We start from the raw sequence: 20,966 nt of genomic DNA on the forward strand, positions 1-20,966 counted from the left end.
AAGAAGAGAAATCAAGATAAATATAAAATAGTCCAGATATATAAAAAGGTACGTGCAAGGATTAAATGTACCTTTTAAATCACAAAGGCTCTAGTTTAGTTTAGAAGAAAAATAACAACTGAAACAAAATGACACAGGGGGTATTGAAAATACAAAAGAATAAACAATGATATGTCAGACAAATACTAACAAAGCATGATTATTAGCAGACGAAGAAGCATTAAAGAGACAAAGAGTGAAATTTTGTATTGATTAAAGGAATAACTTACCAGGAAGACATAACAGAAAGGCAGAAAATCGTATGGAACTAAGAAAGTAGTTTTTAAATGCATAAAACAATAGTTATAAAGAAGAAGTTGCAATTCCATAATCAAAGTGGAAAACATTACTCAATCTGTTAAAAATGGAAAGATAAAAAACATTCGGAATAGAGAGGTGTTGACTATAGATACTGTCAAGCTTGATTGTGAATTGATTGTGAACGGTGTGCAGCGTTTTCGTGTGAAGGCATAAATTGTGTACCCAACAGTTTCTAAAGACACATTTTCAAGTGCATGTATTTTATTTATGTAGATTTACTATCTTGATAATTTTCTTAATATTTATACTTATTTTTAAAAGCACAGGGCCCTGGACGGTAGCTTAGTGGTGCCTTGCATGCACCAGGATCCCATACGGGCGCCGGTTCTAGTCCTGGCAGCCCTACCTCCCATCCAGCTCCTTGTTTGTGACCTGGGAAAGCAGTTGAGGATGGCCCAAAGCCTTAGGACCCTGCACCCATGTGGGAGACTCAGAAGAAAAGGCTCTGGGTTCCTGGCTTCGGATTAGCTCAGCTCCAGCCGTTGTGGCTGCCTGGGGCGTCTTGGGGAGTGAATCATCAGAGTAAAGATCTTTCTCTCTGTCTCTCCTCCTCTCTTTCTGACTTTCCAATAAAAATTAATGAATCTTCAAAAAAAAAAAGTAGTGTGGCAGAGAGAGAGAGATATCTTTAATTTGCTTCTTCACTCCCCAAATGCCAGTCACAGGCAGGACTAGGCCAGGTAGAAGCCAGGAGCCAGGAAATCAGTCCAGGTCTCCACACATTAATCCAGTACATTCGTCATTTTCTGCTTCTTGTAACTGCAGTAATCCAGGTGCATTCATCATTTTCTGCATCCCAGGTGCAAATGGAAGTGCAAAGCAGTCAGGACTCCAAGCACACCAGATCTGAGCTGTGGGTGTCCCAAATGGTGGCTTAAATGACCACACCATATCTGCTTCTCTTGATAAAACTTCCTAAACTTTGTACCATCCAGATAATGTTTAGTGAACACAATGCAAATAACTAATAATAATGTGACATATCCAAAATAAAAGGATTGCTTTTCTAGTTGTGTGGGCTACTGACACCATTAACTAAGTAGCTTCTGCATGACAAAAGTTTGCTGCTCATAGTTGTAGATGTTGAGAAGTCCTAGATCTGGCTTCAGAAAGGTCCACTTTCTGGTACATGGTTGGAGGTGATAGCTTGTTCTCTGGGATGTCTTTTGTAACATTCATCCCAATCAGAAGAGCAGGAAAATCTCCCCTCAAAGGTCCCACTTCTTAATATCAGCACATGAGCGATTGCATACCAGCCTATGAATTGTCAAGTCTTATAATGCAAACAGGGTGCATGCACTTATCTGTATAGGCACAAAACTCTGTACTCAACAGTTCTAAAATACACATTCTATTTCACCTGTGGAATATCTATAGAAATTGGCTATATTAATAATTGTCTGAATACTTGTGGCTATTTGTGTATGTACACTTATTTGTGTATAAAGGAGGGCACAAACCAAAAGCCACGTACTTGGATATTTAAAAACATACTGCAAATAATTAATAGGTTAAGGAGGAAATAAAATTAGTTTCAAAATTATTTGGAATTCAGTGTTAATAAAACCATTTAGAACCATAAGGTTTGATAAGCTGTACTCAGAAGTAAATCATAGCCATAAAGTAAGTTGTTTATTAGAATACAAAGCGGTTTACAAAGATAAGCAACATATTGATGTCACACCATTTGTCATGCCCAGTTCGTTACCTAGCATCATAGAGCATTAATGATGGCACAGGAGTGCTGGGAGGCATTTTGGCTTGTATGCCTTCTGCCCAAAAGAAAGTTGAGAGTTGGTTGTTATGGTAACCATTTCAATTGTCAGGAATCAAAAAGGGAAAAGTACTCCTATTATTCTTCAAAGAACCCCTGGATTGGAATTTAAAGAACCTTAATAAATATAATGGGAGCCCTCTGGTCACCACAGAAGCAACTAGAATGGCATTTGAGTTCATGCACCTAATGCTGTGAGGTGAATACTCCTGGTCCCCCAGATTCCTTCCTGATATTTGGAAGAAACCCTTATCTGTCCACTGATATCAAATACGGGTTAGTGGCAAGGGATCAGATGAGTTGATAAGGAACAATTTCCCAGCTGCTGATTGGCAGGTGATGGTGGCAACTCTGAACCCCAGAAACAAAGGGAAAGCATTATGATACCTGGTAGGGCACATGAATGACTAGTTTGAGATCAGGCTTTGCTTCAACATTTGAAAGGCTTGTTAGATGCAAGCTACTATAATGTTATACAGCAAAGTTTTACCTACGGGTGAACCAGTTCTAAATGCCTGCCACTTTGTAAAACACAGCAGGAAAGTGTGGAAAATTTGGATCCCTACGGCAATGGTTTTAAAACTTCAAGCAAGTAGGCATCAGTGGCATGTGGAGGAATTGATGAGTCGCAAATGACTGATCCCACTTCAGAATTTCTGATTCAGTGGGTTTGGGAAGAAGTTAAGAATTTATATTTTCAGGTTGATACTGATGCTTCTGGTCTGGAGACCACACTTTGAGAATCACTGATGTAATGTATCATAACAATCTTTACCCGTCAGGCAGGCAGGATGGCAGATACTCTCAACTCAAGTAAAGAGATGTGCTCTTTAGTCTCAAAGCTGCCAAAGAGAGAAAACAAGACCCCTTGAGATCCCCAGGTTCCCCCAATTCACTGCAGGGATGCGGCTAGACTTTTCTCTGCAAGGGTACGAAAGGTTCCACTAGAATGCTTGTCTCTTGCCATCCTTATCCCTGGTGACAAGGAGGGGACTTTTTCACATTATGAATCATCCAATTGTTCACTCTCCATCTTCATCCAAGGTAGGAAAAATTACTTTTCATAATAATACATTGACTTTTTTTTTCGGGAGAAGGTATAGATTGAAGAACTACAGAATATTATTGGTTTGGGAGGTGCTTTTGTTTGAATAAAGGTGAGGATTTCTCTAGAAATCCCAGAGCCAATTCCCACTGGTCTAAAGAACACAGATCAATTGATGTCATCATCTCTGACCACAAGAGGCAGTAGCAGGATAAATCAAGTAACCTGGTGGCAGAGGGTATTAGTGGTGGCAAAAGAGTAACAGAGGACTGGAGGAGGACAATCCAGAAATGAATGCCTTCCCATCACACAACAGTGGCAGATCTTTCGAAACCTCTTCTGGTTCACTCCTCAAATGGCCATAATGGCGCTAACTGGTCCTGGCTGATACCATTGTTGCAGGTAGAGGCTTAACTTGAATTGTTGTAATGATGACATGTTTTACACCATTTTCTAGATTTCAGTGTTCTTAGATTGGTCATAAATAAAAGATATTTTAAGTCTCATAATTATGTTCTTTAAGACATGGTGGAGCATAATTACCATGTTAAATGGATTAAATGCCAATGTGGAAGCTAGCACAGAAAAGTAACAGAAGTTACTATTTGTTAAGCACTGACTCCCAGACTCAGCTCCAACTATTTCATCTGCATTATCTCATTTCTTCCTCCCAAGCATTCCTATGATGCAGGGCCTAGCACTTTGCAAATGTGGAACCATATCTCATCTGTTGTGAGAAAAGAAATGACTTACTCAGGATGACAAAGCAAGAAAATTTGCAGAATCCAGGTTGGAAAAAAACACATAAAAAACAGCAGGCTAAATGCAAATGTAATAAATATAGAGTATGTGGGGTCAGTGTTCTGGTGTAATGGGCAAAACTGCTGCCCATAGTACAAATATCCCATAACAGTGCCAATTCTAGTCCTGCTTGCTCCACTTCAGAACCGGATCCCTACTGATGCATCTGGGAAAGCAACTGAAGATGATCCCGATACTTTGGCCCTTACAACTCTTATGGGAGACCCAGTTGAAGTTCCTGGATCCTGGCTTTAGCCTGGCCCAATTCTAGCCATTGTGGCCATTTGAGGAGTGAGCAATATGCTGGAAGATTTCTTTGTCTCTTTTGCTCCCTCTCTCTGTCACTGTGACTTTCAACAACTCAATTAGCTAAAACTTCTCCCTTGCAAGGGCTGGTTTCTCACATGTGCACTGTCATTTCCTCTCTCATAGAAATTCTTCAGCTTTATTGTCCAGATAAGTTCAGTGGCCTCCTGGGGAGACCTTCTATGGTCTGAAGATAGGTCTAACAGAGTAAAGATCCGGTCGGTTAAAAGCCCCAACAAGGCCTCAGTATCAATATACAACATTATGGAATTAATTGACATAGTATTGGGTAAACAATATGTTAAAAATATTGCAAGCAATGAATCTCAACTGAACTTGAACTATGGTTATGCAGCAAGGTGGAGGAATCCACCATGGGGGGAGGGGTATGGGGAGGGGTGGGGGGAATCCCCAGCGCCTATAAAACTGTACTACACAATACAGTGTAAGCAACAATAAAAAAAAAAAAAAAAAAAAAAAGAAATTCTTCAGCTTTGTCCCCAGTCAACAAGACAGCATATAATTGCGCTGCAAATCACAGAGGCTCCATAATGTCTACAGCCACACTAAGTTCCATGAAAATAATCAAATGCCAGGGGCCAGCGCAATAGCTCAACTTGCTAATCCTCCAACTGCAAGCACCGGCATCCCAGTTTATGTCCTGCCTGCCCCTTTTCCCATCCAGCTCCCTGCTTGTGTCTGGGGGAGCAATAGAGGATGGCCTAAAGTCTTGGGGCCCTATACCCATGTGGGAAACCTGGAAGAAGCTCCTGACTCCTGGCTTTGGATTGGCTCAGCTCTGGCGATTGTGGCTATTTGGGGAGTGAATCAGTGGACTGAAGGTCTTTCTCCTTGTCTCTCCTCTCTGTCTTTCCAATAAAAATAAATAAATCTTTGGGGGGGAAAACAAGAAAAAAAAGAGCAAGTCACAAAACAATCCACACCCTTCTATGATAAAAACACTAAACAAACTAAAAATCGACGGAAACTTCCTCAATATAATTAAGCATGTTTATGAAAAACCCAGATAGTTTCTATACTTAATGGTATAGAGACTTAGAGATCTTTTTCTTAAGATCAGGAACAATACAAAGAGGTCCACCCTTCCTGTTGCTATTCAGTATTGAAGACCTGGTTCAACACAGAGAAATTAGAAAACATACACACACATACACACACACACACACAGATGAAGTAAAATACATCCACACTGGGGCAGAAAAGCAGTAAAACTATCCCTATTTGCACATAGCATGGTCTTGTATATATAGAAAATCCCAAGGAATGTATACACATACCTAGCATTGTTAGAATTAATAGACAAGTTTTGCAAGCTTACAGGATACAAGGTCACTATACCACAATTAGATGCATTTTTAAACATCTGCAGTGAGTGATCTGAAATGAGTTAAAGAAACATCAGAATTTCTTCAGTATGAATTTAACCAAATAATTTCAAGGCTTATGCGCTGAAAACTACAAAACACTGCTGAAAGAAATTAAAGAAGACCTCATTAAATGGAAAGGCATCCCGTGTTCAAAACTAGAAACCTTAGCATTAAGATACCAATATGTCCCAATTAATCTAGATTGTATCTGATTTCCAGCAATGTTTCAATTGGCTTTTTTGCATCATTGCACATGTTGACCCCTAAGGGAATATAAGAAACCCAGAAGAGTCAGAGCAATTTTGAATGGAAAAAGAAAACATCTTGATTTCCAAACTAGCCAGAAAACTACAATAATCATGGCATCAATAGGCTAGAATGGTGAGTTCAGAAAAATACTATGATAAATTGATTTTTGGACTAGTTATGCATGTGCAAAAGATTAAAGATGGACCCCTACCTCACAACACACATATGGATTAATTCTAAGTGGGTCATAGACATAAGTATAATAGCGAAAACTATAAAATTCTTAGAAGAATAAGACTCAACATTGAGTTAGGCAGAGGCCTTTTAGCTATGGTACCAAAAGCACAAAGGTTTAGCTTCAAAGTGCATCAAAAACAAAGCGAAAAGATCACCCATAGAATGAGAGAGATTTTTGCAAGAGACTTTAGATAAGGGACTTGTATCTAGAATATATAAAGAACTCTTGCAAATGGCTAATAAAAAGACAAATTACTCAATTTAAAAATCAGCAAAGGATTCAAAAATAGTGAATGAAAAATGCTCAGCTTTGTTAGTCGTTATGGAAATGCAAATCAAAACCACAGTGATATGCCACTTCACACCCACTTGTATAGCTATAATAAAGAAGATAATTACAAATGCTGTCAAAGATTCGAGGGAATTTGAATCCTCAGACATAACTGGAAGAAATGCAAAATGTGCAGCCACTATGGGAAAGTCTGATTCCTCAAATGATTTAACGTGGAATTTTCACATAGCCTGGTAATACATGAGAAACAAAAACATATGTCCATAGGAACTTGCGTGCAGATTTTCATACAGTATTATCCATAATAGCCCAAGGAGGAAGTAACCAGAAGGTCCAATAACTGCTGCATAATTCATAGAATGTCAAGTATTTGCATGATGAAATATAGTTTTGTAATCAATAGGAATGAAGGACTATAACATGGGACCAACATGGATAAAACATAAAAACATGCTAACTGAAAGAAGCGCAATACAAATGATCGCACCTTGTGCGATTCCTTTTATCAGAAATTTCTAGAACGAACACATTTATACAGACAGAACCCAATTGGTAGTGTCCAGGAGTTGGAAGGTGCCAAATATTCTTTCCTGGACTGAGCTTCATCAGAATCTTGCCTCTAAGCCCTTTTCTTGACTAGGGCCAGGCTTTGTCCTTACACCTGCATAGTAATCCAGTTTTAGTGAGAATCCTGCTAAATCATCCTCAATGAGAACCTCTCCCCCAAGGTTCTGATCACATTCCTCATAACCCCTAGGTAATATATGATTTCTTTGAACTGCCTCTAGCAAATATTCTGTTGGGTCAGTTAAGCAAGCATTCTTCTTTAGCTGGACATCTTCTCTTAGTTGTTTTCCATTAGCTGATTCCATACCCTCAAAATGCCTTTTGACTGTAAATCTCCACTTTTCCTGGCTATATTAGGAGGTGAACCAAGTTCTATGCTGAGGTCTCTCCTCTCCTATCACAATCATTCTTAAGTAAAATCTGGTTTTAGTGCTTTAACTACAACCCAGCTCTTGTTTTCTTTAACAGGGGCTGGAGTGGGAATGGGAAGTAACTGATAATGGATGTGGGGTTTCTTTGGGGCGGGGGGTGATGAAAATGTTCTACAATTTATTATGGTAGTGGTTTCAGTCTGAATGCAGACTAAAACTCATTGAATTGTATGCTGTAGACAGGGGAATTGTATGCCATGTGGCTTATATTTCAACAAAGATGTGACGGGGAAAATAGGTGATGCCTGGATTTGAGCCCAGATCTGGGTAACTCCAAAGCTCACGGCCTGAGACGTCTCTCTACTCTTCCACGAGATATGTGATAAATGAACCACTGGATTTAGGGCTACTGTTATGAATACTCAGTGGATGGAAGAATGCATCATTGCATAGGGTACCTCACAGGGGCTTTGGACACTCAGGGACTCAAACAGCAACCACCACATTCTGGAGTCGTTGAAAGCTTCTAGCAGCAGATCTATATCCCCAGGGAAGCCACCAGGGAAGCCAGGACTGATCTATATTCCCAGAGCTGCCAACGGGGGAAACCAGGACTTTACAGTTAACATCTGTCAGCTTGGGGCCTTGGAGCTCTCCCCCGCCTTCCAACCCTAGCTTCCTAGTTCAGGAACTCTTTCAGGACCAGATGCAGGCCAGATCCTATGCTCAACAGGGGCTGGCAGAGTTCCAGGACTAGCCCACCACAGTTCTAGAAGTGACTGCAGTTAGAAGAGTTCTGGGCATCATACCAGCACCACCCTCTGGCAAGACTTCAGTCAGCACCTCTACCAGTGTCACCACAGTGGTAGATTTTTGAGCCTCAGTCATCCTGGTTTGTCAGGACATCATGCGCAATGTGTTTGTTTGTTTGTTTTGTGTGTGTGTGTGTGTGTGTGTGAGAGAGAGAGAGAGAGAGATACAAAGCCAAAAGATGGGGGGGGGGGGGAGCTGTGGGGCTGGCATGGTGCAGCCAGTTAAACTCATATATGCAAACCCTCAGCATCCCATATGATTGCTAGTTCAAGTCCCTGCTGTTGTGCTTCTCATTCAGCTCCCTGCCAATGTGCCTAGGAAAGCAGCAAAGGAGACACAAGTACATGGGCCCCTGGCACCCACGTGGGAGACTAAGATAGTGCTCTGAGCTCCTTGGTTCTGCCTGGATCAGCCCCAGCCACTGTGGCTATTTGAGAAGTAAACCAGCAGGTGAAAGATGGAAACTCTCTCAGTGTGTGTGTCTCTCTCTCCCACCCCTGCTCCCTCCTCTGACTCTCCTCTCTGTGTATGTATATGCCTCCGTCTCTCCTTATCATTCTACCTTTCAAATAAATAAGCAAAAAAAAAAAAATTAAAAGAAAGAAGGCTATGCCTGGACAGCTGGAAGGATACTACAAACATCCCCCAAGTCTCAAGTTCCTACAGGGACAGAGGCCATATCAAGAACCCTAACCCCTTTCCCTTCCTCAACCCAAGTCACTCCTACTCCATCCCTGGTCTCCTTTTAGCAGTAATGGGTATTTCTTCAGTGTTTATCATGTGTCAGCCACTATATTAAGCTCTTAAATCTATAATCCGATTACATCCGCACAACACTACCAAAGATCCATCTGTCCAGTTTGCAGACAAGAAATTGGAGACACGGAGTAGGTAAGCACCTTGCTCAGATTTTCAGAGCTGTGGAAGTAGTTGAGCTGGTCTGTAAATTTTCAGTCCGTCTTCCAAGCCACTTCTCTGGCTTATGCGTTTCTATGTTGTGTCCTTAATTGGGAAGGAGCTCCCTCAGCTCAAGCATGAATAGTAATATGTGAAGCAACCTCAGGGATTCTAGCTCCCAGAGATAGACCACTGATCCGCTTACCTCCCCAGAGCCTTGTGACTGAGAGCAGCCCATTCCACAACACAGATCTTCCATCCCTGTGATCTATTGCCCACGCCACCAGCTCATGGCTGCGATGGGCCAGACTTCAAAGGGTTGTCATAGGCCTGTCCTCTAGCCCAGAGCATCACCTCACCACAGGCATGCCAACCCATTGCTTTTTACTTTCCTCACAGCCCATCAAAGGACACTCTGATCATTGAATTGAGTGACATACTACCTAGCAGGAGCAGGTGGGAAGGGGCAAGGGCATTGTGTCCTAGAGATTTTAACCCATCTTGAACCAGCATCACTAGGCAAACCTACAGAAACCTTTTTTTTTTTTCATCCCTCTCCCTCACCATGTTCACAGGGGAGCACCTGAGAATTGCAGACCCGTTAAAACTCTTTTTCAGATCTTCCTTACTCTGTTAAAACCACAAGAAATAGCCAATTTCCTCATTTTCATTAAATCAACCTGAATCTGATTTCTATTCTCACCACCCTGCCATGGACTCTTGGGATGTTCTGCCTCAGTTATTAGAAAGTCTTCTCTCCCACTTCAGGATTAGATGAATCCCAAAGTCACTCATCCATGAGGCCAGCATTTTGATGAGATTCCTCTTCCCACCAGTCATTTGTCCATACAGGTGGTTTATGATCAGCCTCTACTCCAATTGACCATTGTCTCACTCTGACTGGTTGAAGACTGTCACCTTCCGGTCACCAAATTTTGACCACCACCCTGGGCTCTATGAGCAGGTGAAATTCCAATTTCCTTGGTTTGGTCCCGGGTCCTCCTGAGCCAGCTTCTTGCCAGCCTCCTCATTGACCATTTCCTTCTGTCTTGTTCATTCTGTCCCAGCAATACTAAACTACAGAGTCCTCTGCTGCCTGCAGCCTGGTGCTGTCATTCTCCAGGCCTTTAGTCCAGCTGCTTCCTCTGCCTGTATTCTTGCCTTAGCTTGTGTACACCATCCTCCAGGAAGTCCTCCATAACTATGCCAGTGTGCACCAGGTGATCCTTCTCTGTGCGTCCACACTTCATTTGGCTTCTTTTTTTTTCCTAGCACTGATTGCAGTAGTGTACTATATTTGTCTGTTTTCATTGTGTACCACTCCTGCACGCCTGCAAGCAATCAGAGAGCAGGGGCTACATCTAATTTGCCTCTGTACCCCCAGCACCTCGTGTAGGGCCTGACACAATATTGATAACTAGATGGTTATATGTTGATAACTTGATAGCTATATGATTGATTTTAATGGAAAGAGTAATGGACTAGGGCAGAGTTGAGGTCTGGAGAAGTTGAAGAAGAATCCATAAGAATACCCTGAAGTGGTCTAATGCGACTACATGAGCATTTTTCTCCCTGCATGTTTACTGGCCCCCTACAACATATCGGGCTGGATGCAACCCAAAAGGGGGTAAATCAATAGGAGGGAAGTTCTTTTGGCAGCATTGTGCACTGGGGGCACCCTAAGAGACAGTCACTGTTGTCAATATGAAAAGCCTGATTGCCTTGTGAGAGTCTCATCTTAAACCTCAACGGGTGATGGTGCTTCTCTTCATCTCCCTTTTGTCTGACAGGATCTAAAGCCCTTTCTAGCTCCAGGCTAACAGGCTAACAGGACTAAATAATATAATCGACATCCCAATCCTCCAATGCCAAGGAGGAAAGAAGATGGACTTTCAGGGTATAGAGAACTTAAAAGGCCAAGGAACCTGGATAAGAGATGATGGGGTGTCTCAGTGGACAGGTGCCTGGAAACTTCAAGAGAAGGCCACTTGTTGGGTGGCCAAAGACCTATTCCTCTGTGCAGGTGTGCAATTAGTCAGGTGCTGGGAAGACTTTTTCCCCAGTAAAAGGACTATACAAGCTCATTCCTCTGCTGGGCAAGAGAATCCTAGAAAGGTGGTAGAGATAGGAGCCAGAAAGCCGAGGGATGGAAACCATCCAAGATTGTTCAAGTACAATGTGGAATCTAGTTGTACATCTAGGTCTTGGGACAAACAACCTTGGAAAAAACTGAGTGCAGGTGGGCCTCCCTGGGCCCTAAATTGTTAGTAGAGTGAGCTTGCGGTTGAAGACAAACTAGATGCAGCATAGGCAGTATTGGTGCTGGAGGGCCTCCTCTTGGTAGGAGATAGTAATGATGGCAACAGCAATGGTTTCAGCTTTCAAGTCCCTGGAGAACGGTCATGTCTGGGAATAGGTGCTTCATCAAGCTGCCAGGACTCTATTTGCACTTGATGCTTCTCTAGGCTGGTTCGAGTCTAATATTTCCCTCAGGAAATCAGATTCTGAAACTGTAGAGGCAATTGCCTTGTTTATGGAGAGCTGAGTCCTTCTTTGTTCCCCCAAGGGATTCAGTAGAATTGATTGGAGGAACCAAATAGTGGAGCCTGAAGAAACAGATGGAACAAGGAACAAGGCCTGCAGTGAAAGCTACCAGATACCCAAATCTCTGGAGTTTTCCATGCTGTTTTGGGATCGGTATGCTATAGGGGAGAGATGGCAGCAAACTCCCTTCTGAGAAAGAAGCTTGAAGAGTGATCACACATATACCCATCTCAAACGAAAAGCCTTGGAGGCCAGGAGCAGGACAAGGACACAGGATGCAAAGGGCTTGTGGGGTTCCATTCACGAAGCAGTGCACGAAACCTTTCTGCCCTGAATGGTGGTTGATTTTAGTCATACTTTATCTGAAGTTTGGATTTCCTCAGCTTCAGTTTCCCACAGTCACCTGTGGTGTGAAAACATTAAATCGGAAACTACAGAATGAAATAATTCATAAGCTTTCCATCAGTAGTAATGTGACAGACTCTTGGGACATCTGGCTCCAGATGTGAGTCATCCCTTTGTCAAATCATACATTACACATCTGTTAGTCTCATAAGTAGCTTGACTGGTACAGTATCACAGTACCTGTTCTCAAGCCATCCTTATTTTACTTACTCATGGCCTCAAACTACAGGAGTAGTAATGCTGGTTATTGTTTGTGTATTGATTACTAGTTATTGTTGACACGTTCTTACTGTGTTTAATTTGTCCAGTGAACTTTGTCAGCAGTGTATGCATTTATCACAGAATGCAACACAATGTACATAAGATTCAGGCCTTAGGGGTCTTGGAACAAAGCCCCCACAGATTAAGGGGTATCTGTATGTGACTTGGAGTGGAAAGAAGTGCTGGGAAAGCATATGCCAACTTCTTGGCCACCTACCAGAGGACCATCCAAATGTCTGTACTGTAGATGAGATTAAACCCCTATTCATACAGGGCAATGAATCAGGTGCATGTCAATAACAGTGCTGATGGGGGATCTCCTAAAGACAATGGGAGGAGGCTATGGGAGACAATGCTAGGCTTCCCCTTTAGCCTTTGTCATGATGGGCTAATTGCAACACTAACTGTCAAATCTTAGGGATTCAACTTAATGAAAGTGTAATGCTGGCTCACATTGGTGTTATGTGATCAGAAGTGGGTGCTGTTACTGTTTAGAGACCCAGCCCCATCCTTCTTGTAATGCTGTCATCTTGAACACAGACTCCAGGGTTACAAGACATGGGGAAGAGAGCATGAATAAAATATAGCAAACACTTAACCATCTCAGCCTATGATCCCCAGCATTTCTACTAATTTATTCTCATCATCAAACAAGTCATGTGACCTAAGGTTGTTGCAAAGACATTGGGAAATGTAGTCCCTGGCAGGGCAATTGCTTCCCAGCAAATACACAATACTGTGGAAGGGAGGAACAGATCATTGGTGGACAATTGGATTTATTGGCTATAAAACACTGGAATTATCTCTGTGATGCAATCACCTGGTTTTATGAGGTTATAGGTGAAATTATTGGTAATTATTGGAGGTAAGCTGGGGCAACTGACCCTACCTTTTAGGTCCAAACTACCTTCTTAGTTGTTGATGCATAAGTAGCTGCAGGAATGGCTGACAGCTACACTAAAGGCCATGGGGGCTGAGAACACTTAAGCCTTATGTTACACAGAGAAGGAGCCATCTGGCAACAGAAAGAGCCCCAGGCTGGAGTCAGCTAAGTGCTGGGCCCAGCACAGATCTTGCTCCTGTGCAGCTTCTCCAAGACTTTTCCTCTGGAATAGATTCTCAGCAAGTTCATGCTTTATCTCCTGAGGCAAACAAGGTGGCAGATTGAGCTCAACATAGAAGCAGAGCTACATCTACCATTTTCTGAACACCACTGGATTCAAGTTCAGTAGTCCCCACTAGACCATCTGCCCAGCAGCTCCTCTCCCACCACATGCCCTTTTCAGCACTTCTTCTGGCTGGTAGTTGCTCTGGTAGGAATGAGGCACAGGTGACCACCTGCAGGAAAGACTGATTCCAGAAGGGTATGGGGCTATATTGTTAGCTTGGGCTGATTCTTCTTAGGTCTAGTAGAACTGGAGTAGAGTGGGATGCTCCTTAACTTAGTCTGAGTGACATTGCTAGGATGGAGCCATGAGTCACCATTGAGATGCCACAGGTTGGAAATTAGGAAAGTACCTTGAGGCCAAAGGATGAGTTGGAAACAGGAAGCTAAATACCAAAGCCTTGAGCCTGGAGGATTGACAATAAGTCAAGTTTGGGTGTGAGGCCAAGATGAAGGTGAGCAGGTGCAGACTGAGGTTGAGCAGGGTGACTTTCCAAGAACCAAAGGTTGACCACAGCAGTGTCAACACCTCAGTCATGTCCAGCCCACAACCACTGAATGACAGCTATGACACTGAGCAGAAGGAAACAGTGGTGAGCGTCCAGTGTCCGCGTACCCTGCCTGTTTGGGAACACCTTGAGATGGGTGAGAAGCAATGCAGAAGCTGAAAGGAGACAAATAGCTCCACCATCCAGCTCGCTGACATCTACAGACACATCGACATGACCTGAATGCAGCCAAGCACATGCTCCCACTGCATGGCAGGAAGTTATCTGTGATGGTAATAGCAGCACCACACGTCTGCTGCCGTAGGCACTAGGGTCCAGAAATGGCAGTGTTGGTGACAGCACATAGCAGTCTGTAGGATTTAAGCTAGACTCCACCTTTTTTGTCCAACAGTTAGATGCCAAACCCTTGGATGATGCTGAGAGCTATAGCATTGCAGGAAGTAATCTAGCACTGTTGGTGTTATTTGAAATCCATGACTCAGACTGATGCTCAAGGCATGTAGAATCCCAATCTGGCCCCCATGAAGCTTGCAGTCTAGCTTCTGTTTTGAATACTTTCTTAAAGCATGTGATGGGAAACATTAGAGAAACAGCAGGTCATTGACTTGCGAGTTCTACAAACACCACTGTCTGTGGCAGCTGAGAAGACAGAGTGTCCAGGAGGCTGGTATGGTCAGAGAAAACTGTCCCAGAGGGGCTGACAAGCTGGAGATTCTCCATTGAGCCCCATGGAGTGGGAAGTTTGTGGGAGATAGAAGAGATGCACTGGGGAGGCAGCCTTAAGGATCAGGAAGCGATGACTGCCAGAAGTATCGCTACAGATCCCCAGGGCTTATTGGCACCTGTACCTGTACTGTGCCCGTTTGCAGGGAACAGGCTCCAGACTGAGCACCTGTAAGCTATTTGCCTGAGATCACCGAATCATACAACCACCGCATGGAAAGACAGTTTCTCCTGCTTCCCAGAGTTCTCTCAACAGCTCCCACGTGAAAGTGCTAAAGCCAAGGCCTGGAAGTGTACCCTGCTAGTCTGGTGGAGGCATTCCCAAGGACCCCTTTATATTTTTCAAACTTTTAGAATGTTCTTTGGAATGAGCTGAGCCATCTGTCCTGTTAACCTGTCAAGTACCTCAGAATTGATCCGCAATTATACCAAGGCCAGAACTCCTTTAAACAACAACAAAAAAGAGATTTATTTCTTTTTCTTGGAAAGGCACATTTAAAAAGAGAAGGGAAAACAGAGAGAAAAATCTTCCATCTGCTGGTTCACTCTCCAAGTGGTTTCGACAGCTGAGCCAATCCGAAGCCAGGATCCAGGAATTTCCTTCAGGTCTCCCACGTGGGTGCAGGGTTCCAAGGCTTTGGACCGTCCTCTACTGCTTTTCCAGGCCACAAGCAGGAGAAGTAGAGCTGCTGGGGCATGAACCAAACCAGTGCCCAAATGGGATCCTAGCACTTGAAGGGGATTGGCCACTGAGCTATTGTGCTGGGCAGCGCCCCCACGTTTGTTTTGTTTTGTTTTAACTTCCAGGCCACACTCTTCCCCTTGCCTCTCACCATAGACTGCTCCAGGCCCTGCCCTCTCTCTGGTTAGCCTTTCTGACTATAAGATGGCTAATACCATCATCTGGACCTCAGCAGGGATGGATGGCTGGGAAAGACTAAAAGTTGGTGAGGTGTACCTTGGGGGGTGAGAGTGGGGGTGGGGAACACAAAGCAGCCATCAGGGCTGCCTGGCCTCTGCTTGGCTTCCTGGCCTGAAAACCTTTTGCTCATCCGGCATGCTAATTTGCTTTATGTCTTCTCTTATTAATCACATTGTTTTTGCACAGGCCTGTGAGTTTCAAATGTGTTTGTTATGACTGCAATTATGTGTGACTGACCACGGACCCAGCAGTCTGGAATCTGGGATTGCCTCTCCCTTTCGCACTCCCAGATCCCAGGGGCCTGTCCCACAGCCCTGGCCTGCTGTAAAGACTATGGAAGAGAGCAGGCTTCCCCAAAGCTTACCTGGAGCCTTCTATCCATGGGGCCTGGGCCCCAGCCTCCCTAATAGGGGCCAATGGAGTCTTCTGGTGCAGGCTCAAGTGGAAAGATAGAAAATGCTAACTCCTTTTTTCACTGTGTGTACCTGCTCCTACTGGGAGCACAGAGACGGAGGGGATGAAATGAGCAACCCCGAAAAACACTAACGCAGCCCTCAAACATACGCCCACTTGTCAGCAGAGCCATGGGGGCTTTGTCTGAGAAACAGAGTGCCTTCCAGTTGTGAAGAGCTTAATAAGAACCAGCTAGTCACACGGACAGGCTACTGGGGGCCCTGTGCCTGGGTACAAAGCCAGACGAGGTCTATTATTTTGAAACATCAACTGAGTGCAGGATCTGACAAGGAAAAAGATGAGGCACCTCTCTCTTGAAAACCCAGAGAAGGGTTGGAGTGCTCGGAGGCAGGTGGTTCCCCAGGGGTCCAGCTCTTGGCCTGGCTCCATAGTGCTCTTCTGCCAGGTGCCCACCAAGAATAGTCTGGTGCCAGGAGCCAGGTCAGGTCCCTGCCTGGGTGCCCTCACAGAGGCAGGCCAGAGGCACATCTGGTTTCCATTAACTTCTCTGCCCCGCCCCCTCCCCTCCAGCCCTCCTTGGTGACAGGCTGTAGGAGGTGTCTTGACAAAAGCCACATGTGGTACCCCTGGGCTTGGCCTGCCGGTGTTCCCGGGCCCTCTGGGTTCTCTCCAGAGTTGGGCAGCCTGTCAGTTCCTCTCTCCATCACTCAGCCTGTCCGTCAAGTGTCAGTCTTGATTAGTAGGCAGGACGCCATCATTCCAGCAGTCGGCCAATCCATCTGTCTGTCAACCGGCCATGGCCAGCGAGACCATGAGCCAGACAGGCTGTCTGTCAGATCGCCAATTCTTTTTGGGGAGGATATGGGATACTGACCATGGGGAGGACACATCCCACTCTGAGCACAGAGAGCGGGAGCCAGAGCCTCCGTGTCCCATGAAGGTACAGGGCTGAGGACATGGGCAGTGGTGAGGTGGGCAGGGCTAATGTGGGAAGGCTTCCTGGAGGAAAAGCATTTCAAGCTTGGACTGGGACTTCTCAGCCCTCTGATTCCAAGCAAGTCAAGGACGTGACCCTGAAGTAAGAATTGAGAATTGAGTCACATGGTAGGGAGGACTCTACTTTCAGCTCTGCTTCTGATTAGCTTGGAGACCTTGGACAAGTTTTCTCATGGCCTGAACTCCAAGTTGCATCCCTGAGGGTCAAGTCAGGGTAGCAGCGGGCCATGTGGGTCCTTGAAGGCCCTGCTGGCTCCCATGTGTCCAGGTATTTTGGATTCCTCCAGAAAAGGGGAAAGGTTTCAGAATGCTGGGGTCTAGCTTGTGCTCTCACCTGGGCTCCCGAGTGGAGCCAGTTATCTAAATGGAAGGCCTTCAAATGAAGGAAGCCAAATGCTGACAGGAACGTGGAGAGATGGAGACAACATTTTGGCATAGCCAGTAAAGCTGACACTTGCTGACATCCCATGTGGGCGCTGATTTGAGTCCCAACTGCTCCACTTCCAATTCATCTCCCCACACCTGGGAAAGCAGCAGAAAATGGCCCAGGTGCTTGGACCCCTGCACCCAAGTGGAGACTCAGAAGATGCTCTTGACTCCTGGCTTCAGACTGGTCCAGTTCCAGTTATTACAGCCATCTGAGGATAGAACCAGCAGAAGGATGATTCATTTTCTCTCTCTCTCTCTCTCTCTCTCTGCCTTTCAAAGAAGTAAAGAAAAAAAAAGAAAAAAAAAGTGGGGATGGGCCTGGCACAATGGCTCAATGACTAAATCCTCACCTTGCACATGCTGAGATCACAAATGGGCGCCAGTTCCTGCCCTGGCTATTCCACTTTGCATCCAGCGCCCTGCTTGTGGCCTGGGAAAGCAGTAGAGGATTGCCAGAAGCTTAGAGACCTTGCACCCCCGTGGGAGACCAGGAAGAAGCCCCTGTCTCATGGCTTTGGATCTGCTCAGCTCAGGCTGTTGTGGCTGCTTGGAGAGTGAACCAGCAAATGGGAGATCTTTCTCCTTGTACCTCCTTCTCTCTGTAAATCTGACTTTCCAATAAAAAAAATAAATCTTTAAAGAAGATGTGGGGACACATACAGGCAAATAGATTTTCAATCAAGGATGCCTGGCAGGACAGTCCTCAGCCAAAGGACAAACTGCAAAAGCTGGTCTTTCCTAGTGTGGGTTAATAGGGGGCAGTAGACTCTGGGTTTGGGGTCTGTGCAGTGGACAGGCCATGAGTGATACTGCCAGGAAAGCAGGAAAGACTGCTTGGAGGAAGTGGATTTTCAGAAGGGTTGAATTGGGGTCAGAAAAAGTCTTGGCAGAGACAAAGAAAGGGAAAAATGGTGGCAGACTGGGAATCTTGTTCCTCCTCTCCAAGTTATCTCTGCAAGCTTTCTCTTCTCTCCTCCCCCACCCCAAATGCCCTGCCTGGGCTGTTGCCACAGAGCCTGCTTGTTGTATCCGTTGGTCATAGAAAGGTTCATCTGAAAGGGCCTTCAGAAAACAGCCAGCCTCCCTGCTTGCTGAAGCCCCGAGAGGAGAAGATGTCTATTTGCCCCCATAGAATGATGGACACTTAAACATAGCCTTATAGGCACTAAGGAGCATTCCGTTGCTGGAATGGTTGGCTTCTATCTTGAAGAATAAGTAGGAGAGCAGCAAGCATACAAGGAAAAGTGATTCTGGGCAGAAAGAACCACAGCACACACAGACTCCCAGGTATCCAATGTCAATGGCAAAGGTTACCTTCAAGAGTTAGAGGAAAGAAGACCAGGGTAAAGACTCCAATAGTGGATCTGGGGGTTCAAGTGGGGCACATCAGGCTCATCCTCCTCCTGAGGTGCTGACATCCCATATTGGCATAGGTTTGTGTCCTGGCTACTCCACTTCAAATCCAGCTTTCTGCTTATGGCCCGAGAAAGCCGTGGAGGATGGCTCAAGTCCTTGGGGCCTTGCATCCGTGTAGGAGATCCAAAAGAAGCTCCTAGCTTCTGGCTTCGGATCAGTTCAGCTCTGGCCTTTGTAGCCATTTAGGGAGTGAACCAATGAATGGAAGATCTCTTTCACTCTCTTTCTTTCCCTCTGTAAATTTGCCTTTCAGATAAAAACAAATCAATCTTTAAAAAAAGGTAGTGGATTTGAGCTAGATTCCAGAGGGTTTTAAAGACCAGGCTAGAGACTTTAAGTTTTATCTTGTAAGTATTGGAAAACTACTGGCTTTTATGTAGGGAGATGATCAGACGATTCTTTCTAAAGTAGATTATATTAGGTGCCATCAATGTAATCTTTCTCATCTACAGGCTGAGGGGTCAGCTGGTGGGGGTTCAAAGCCTGGCTCTGAATCTTGCTAGCTGTGTGGTCTGGGCGGGTTACATAGTCTTTTCATGACCCAGTTTCATCAGCTGTAAACTAGAGATAGTAATAACACCCTTTGGGGCAGGTGTTTGGCACAGTGAGTTAAGCCCCCACTTGGGACACCTGAATCCCATGTCAGAATGCCAGTTCAAGTTCCAGTTATTCTGCCTATGATCCAGCTTGCAGTAAATGTGCACCCTGGGAGGCAGCAGGTGACGGCTCAAGTCCTTGGGTCCCTGCCACCCACGTGGGAGACCTGGGTGGGGTTCTCAGCTCCTGGCTTCTGCCTCACCCAACCCTACCTATTATTGTGGGCATTTGGAGTGCTAGCCACCCATGAAAGACCTCTTTCTCTCCTTTTCAAATAACAATGGCAAAAACTATATTCACTATTTTTAAAGGAAAAAAAAAAAAACCAGTCCCCATAGGTTTCTCTTTGATGTAAGATACATGAAGTGCTTAAAGCAGAGCCTGGTCCAGAGTAAGGATGTTATGGATCTCAGTCAGAAGTAATCGGGGTAGTATCTTTTTCTTGTCCAGGAGGATTTGAATACTCTGAGAGGTGATGTCAGTCACACAGGACCTCACAGCTAGTCTACGGCAGAACTAACTTTCAAAGCCAAAATCGATGCTGATTTTTGCCTACAAATGCCTCCAAGGCCCTCTGAGGGATGGCCTAAAATGAGAGGGGCTGGAGCCCACGCTGCCACTTGGGAGACTGTTACAACCGTTGGGACATGAAGATGCTGGTTGGGCCCCAGGAGAGTCACTTTGCCCAGCCAAGCTGTCATTTGGGAGCCCCTGAGGAGCTGATCTGGCCTGGAGAAGACCTGTTCTTTCCATCAGTGGGGCTTGGGAGGTTAATGGCATTCCCAGGAAGGACCAGGGATTAGGGGAGCCTGCACTTCGGAGCCAAATTCTTTCACCTCTAGTGAGTTTTCCAGAGTTTCTCCCTCTGCCCCCAAGTGCCTGGCCCCAGGAAAAAAGACAAGGTGGGGGGGCTGAAACCTCCAGCTCCCCAGCCCCATGGACCAGGCTGAAGGAGAGCATGGCCCCCCACTGGGCTGGCCCTGGTCCCGGCTGTGGCTGTTCCGGCACAAGCTGTGGGAAAGGAGGAAGGCCTCAGCACACTCGCTGGGGTGCAGCAAAGGCTGGGGGTGGTGTGGGACCCTTCAGAGGCTGGACAATTAGAGAGAAGGCGCATTCCAGGGGAATCCACATCTGGGATGAGCCTGAGCTGGGGCCAGCCCCATAATCCATTACAGATGTGCCGGCCAGCAGCAGATGTGGGTAAGACCTCCCTCATGGGCAGCTGGGGCTGGAGGGGGAGGGGCATGGGTAGGTGGGGAGAGGCCGCTCAGGAACAAGGAGATGAGGAGCAACTCCAAGACACCACCAGGCAGCTCCTTTCAAGAGGTTGCTACCTGGCTGCCATTCCCCACATGGCACCTTGCGTGTGGTGGTGCCGCTAGGCTCAGAGACCTGAGATCCTGGCCCCAGGTACGTGTTTCTGGACACAGGGCTTACTTCGAGATGCTGGCAGTGCCCAAGTCGGGCTTCTCTGCATGCTAAGAA

Source organism: Ochotona curzoniae, unplaced genomic scaffold (assembly GCF_017591425.1).
Source record: "Ochotona curzoniae isolate NIBS_2020 unplaced genomic scaffold, NIBS_Ocur_1.0 contig_1274, whole genome shotgun sequence".
Classification (NCBI taxonomy): domain Eukaryota; kingdom Metazoa; phylum Chordata; class Mammalia; order Lagomorpha; family Ochotonidae; genus Ochotona; species Ochotona curzoniae.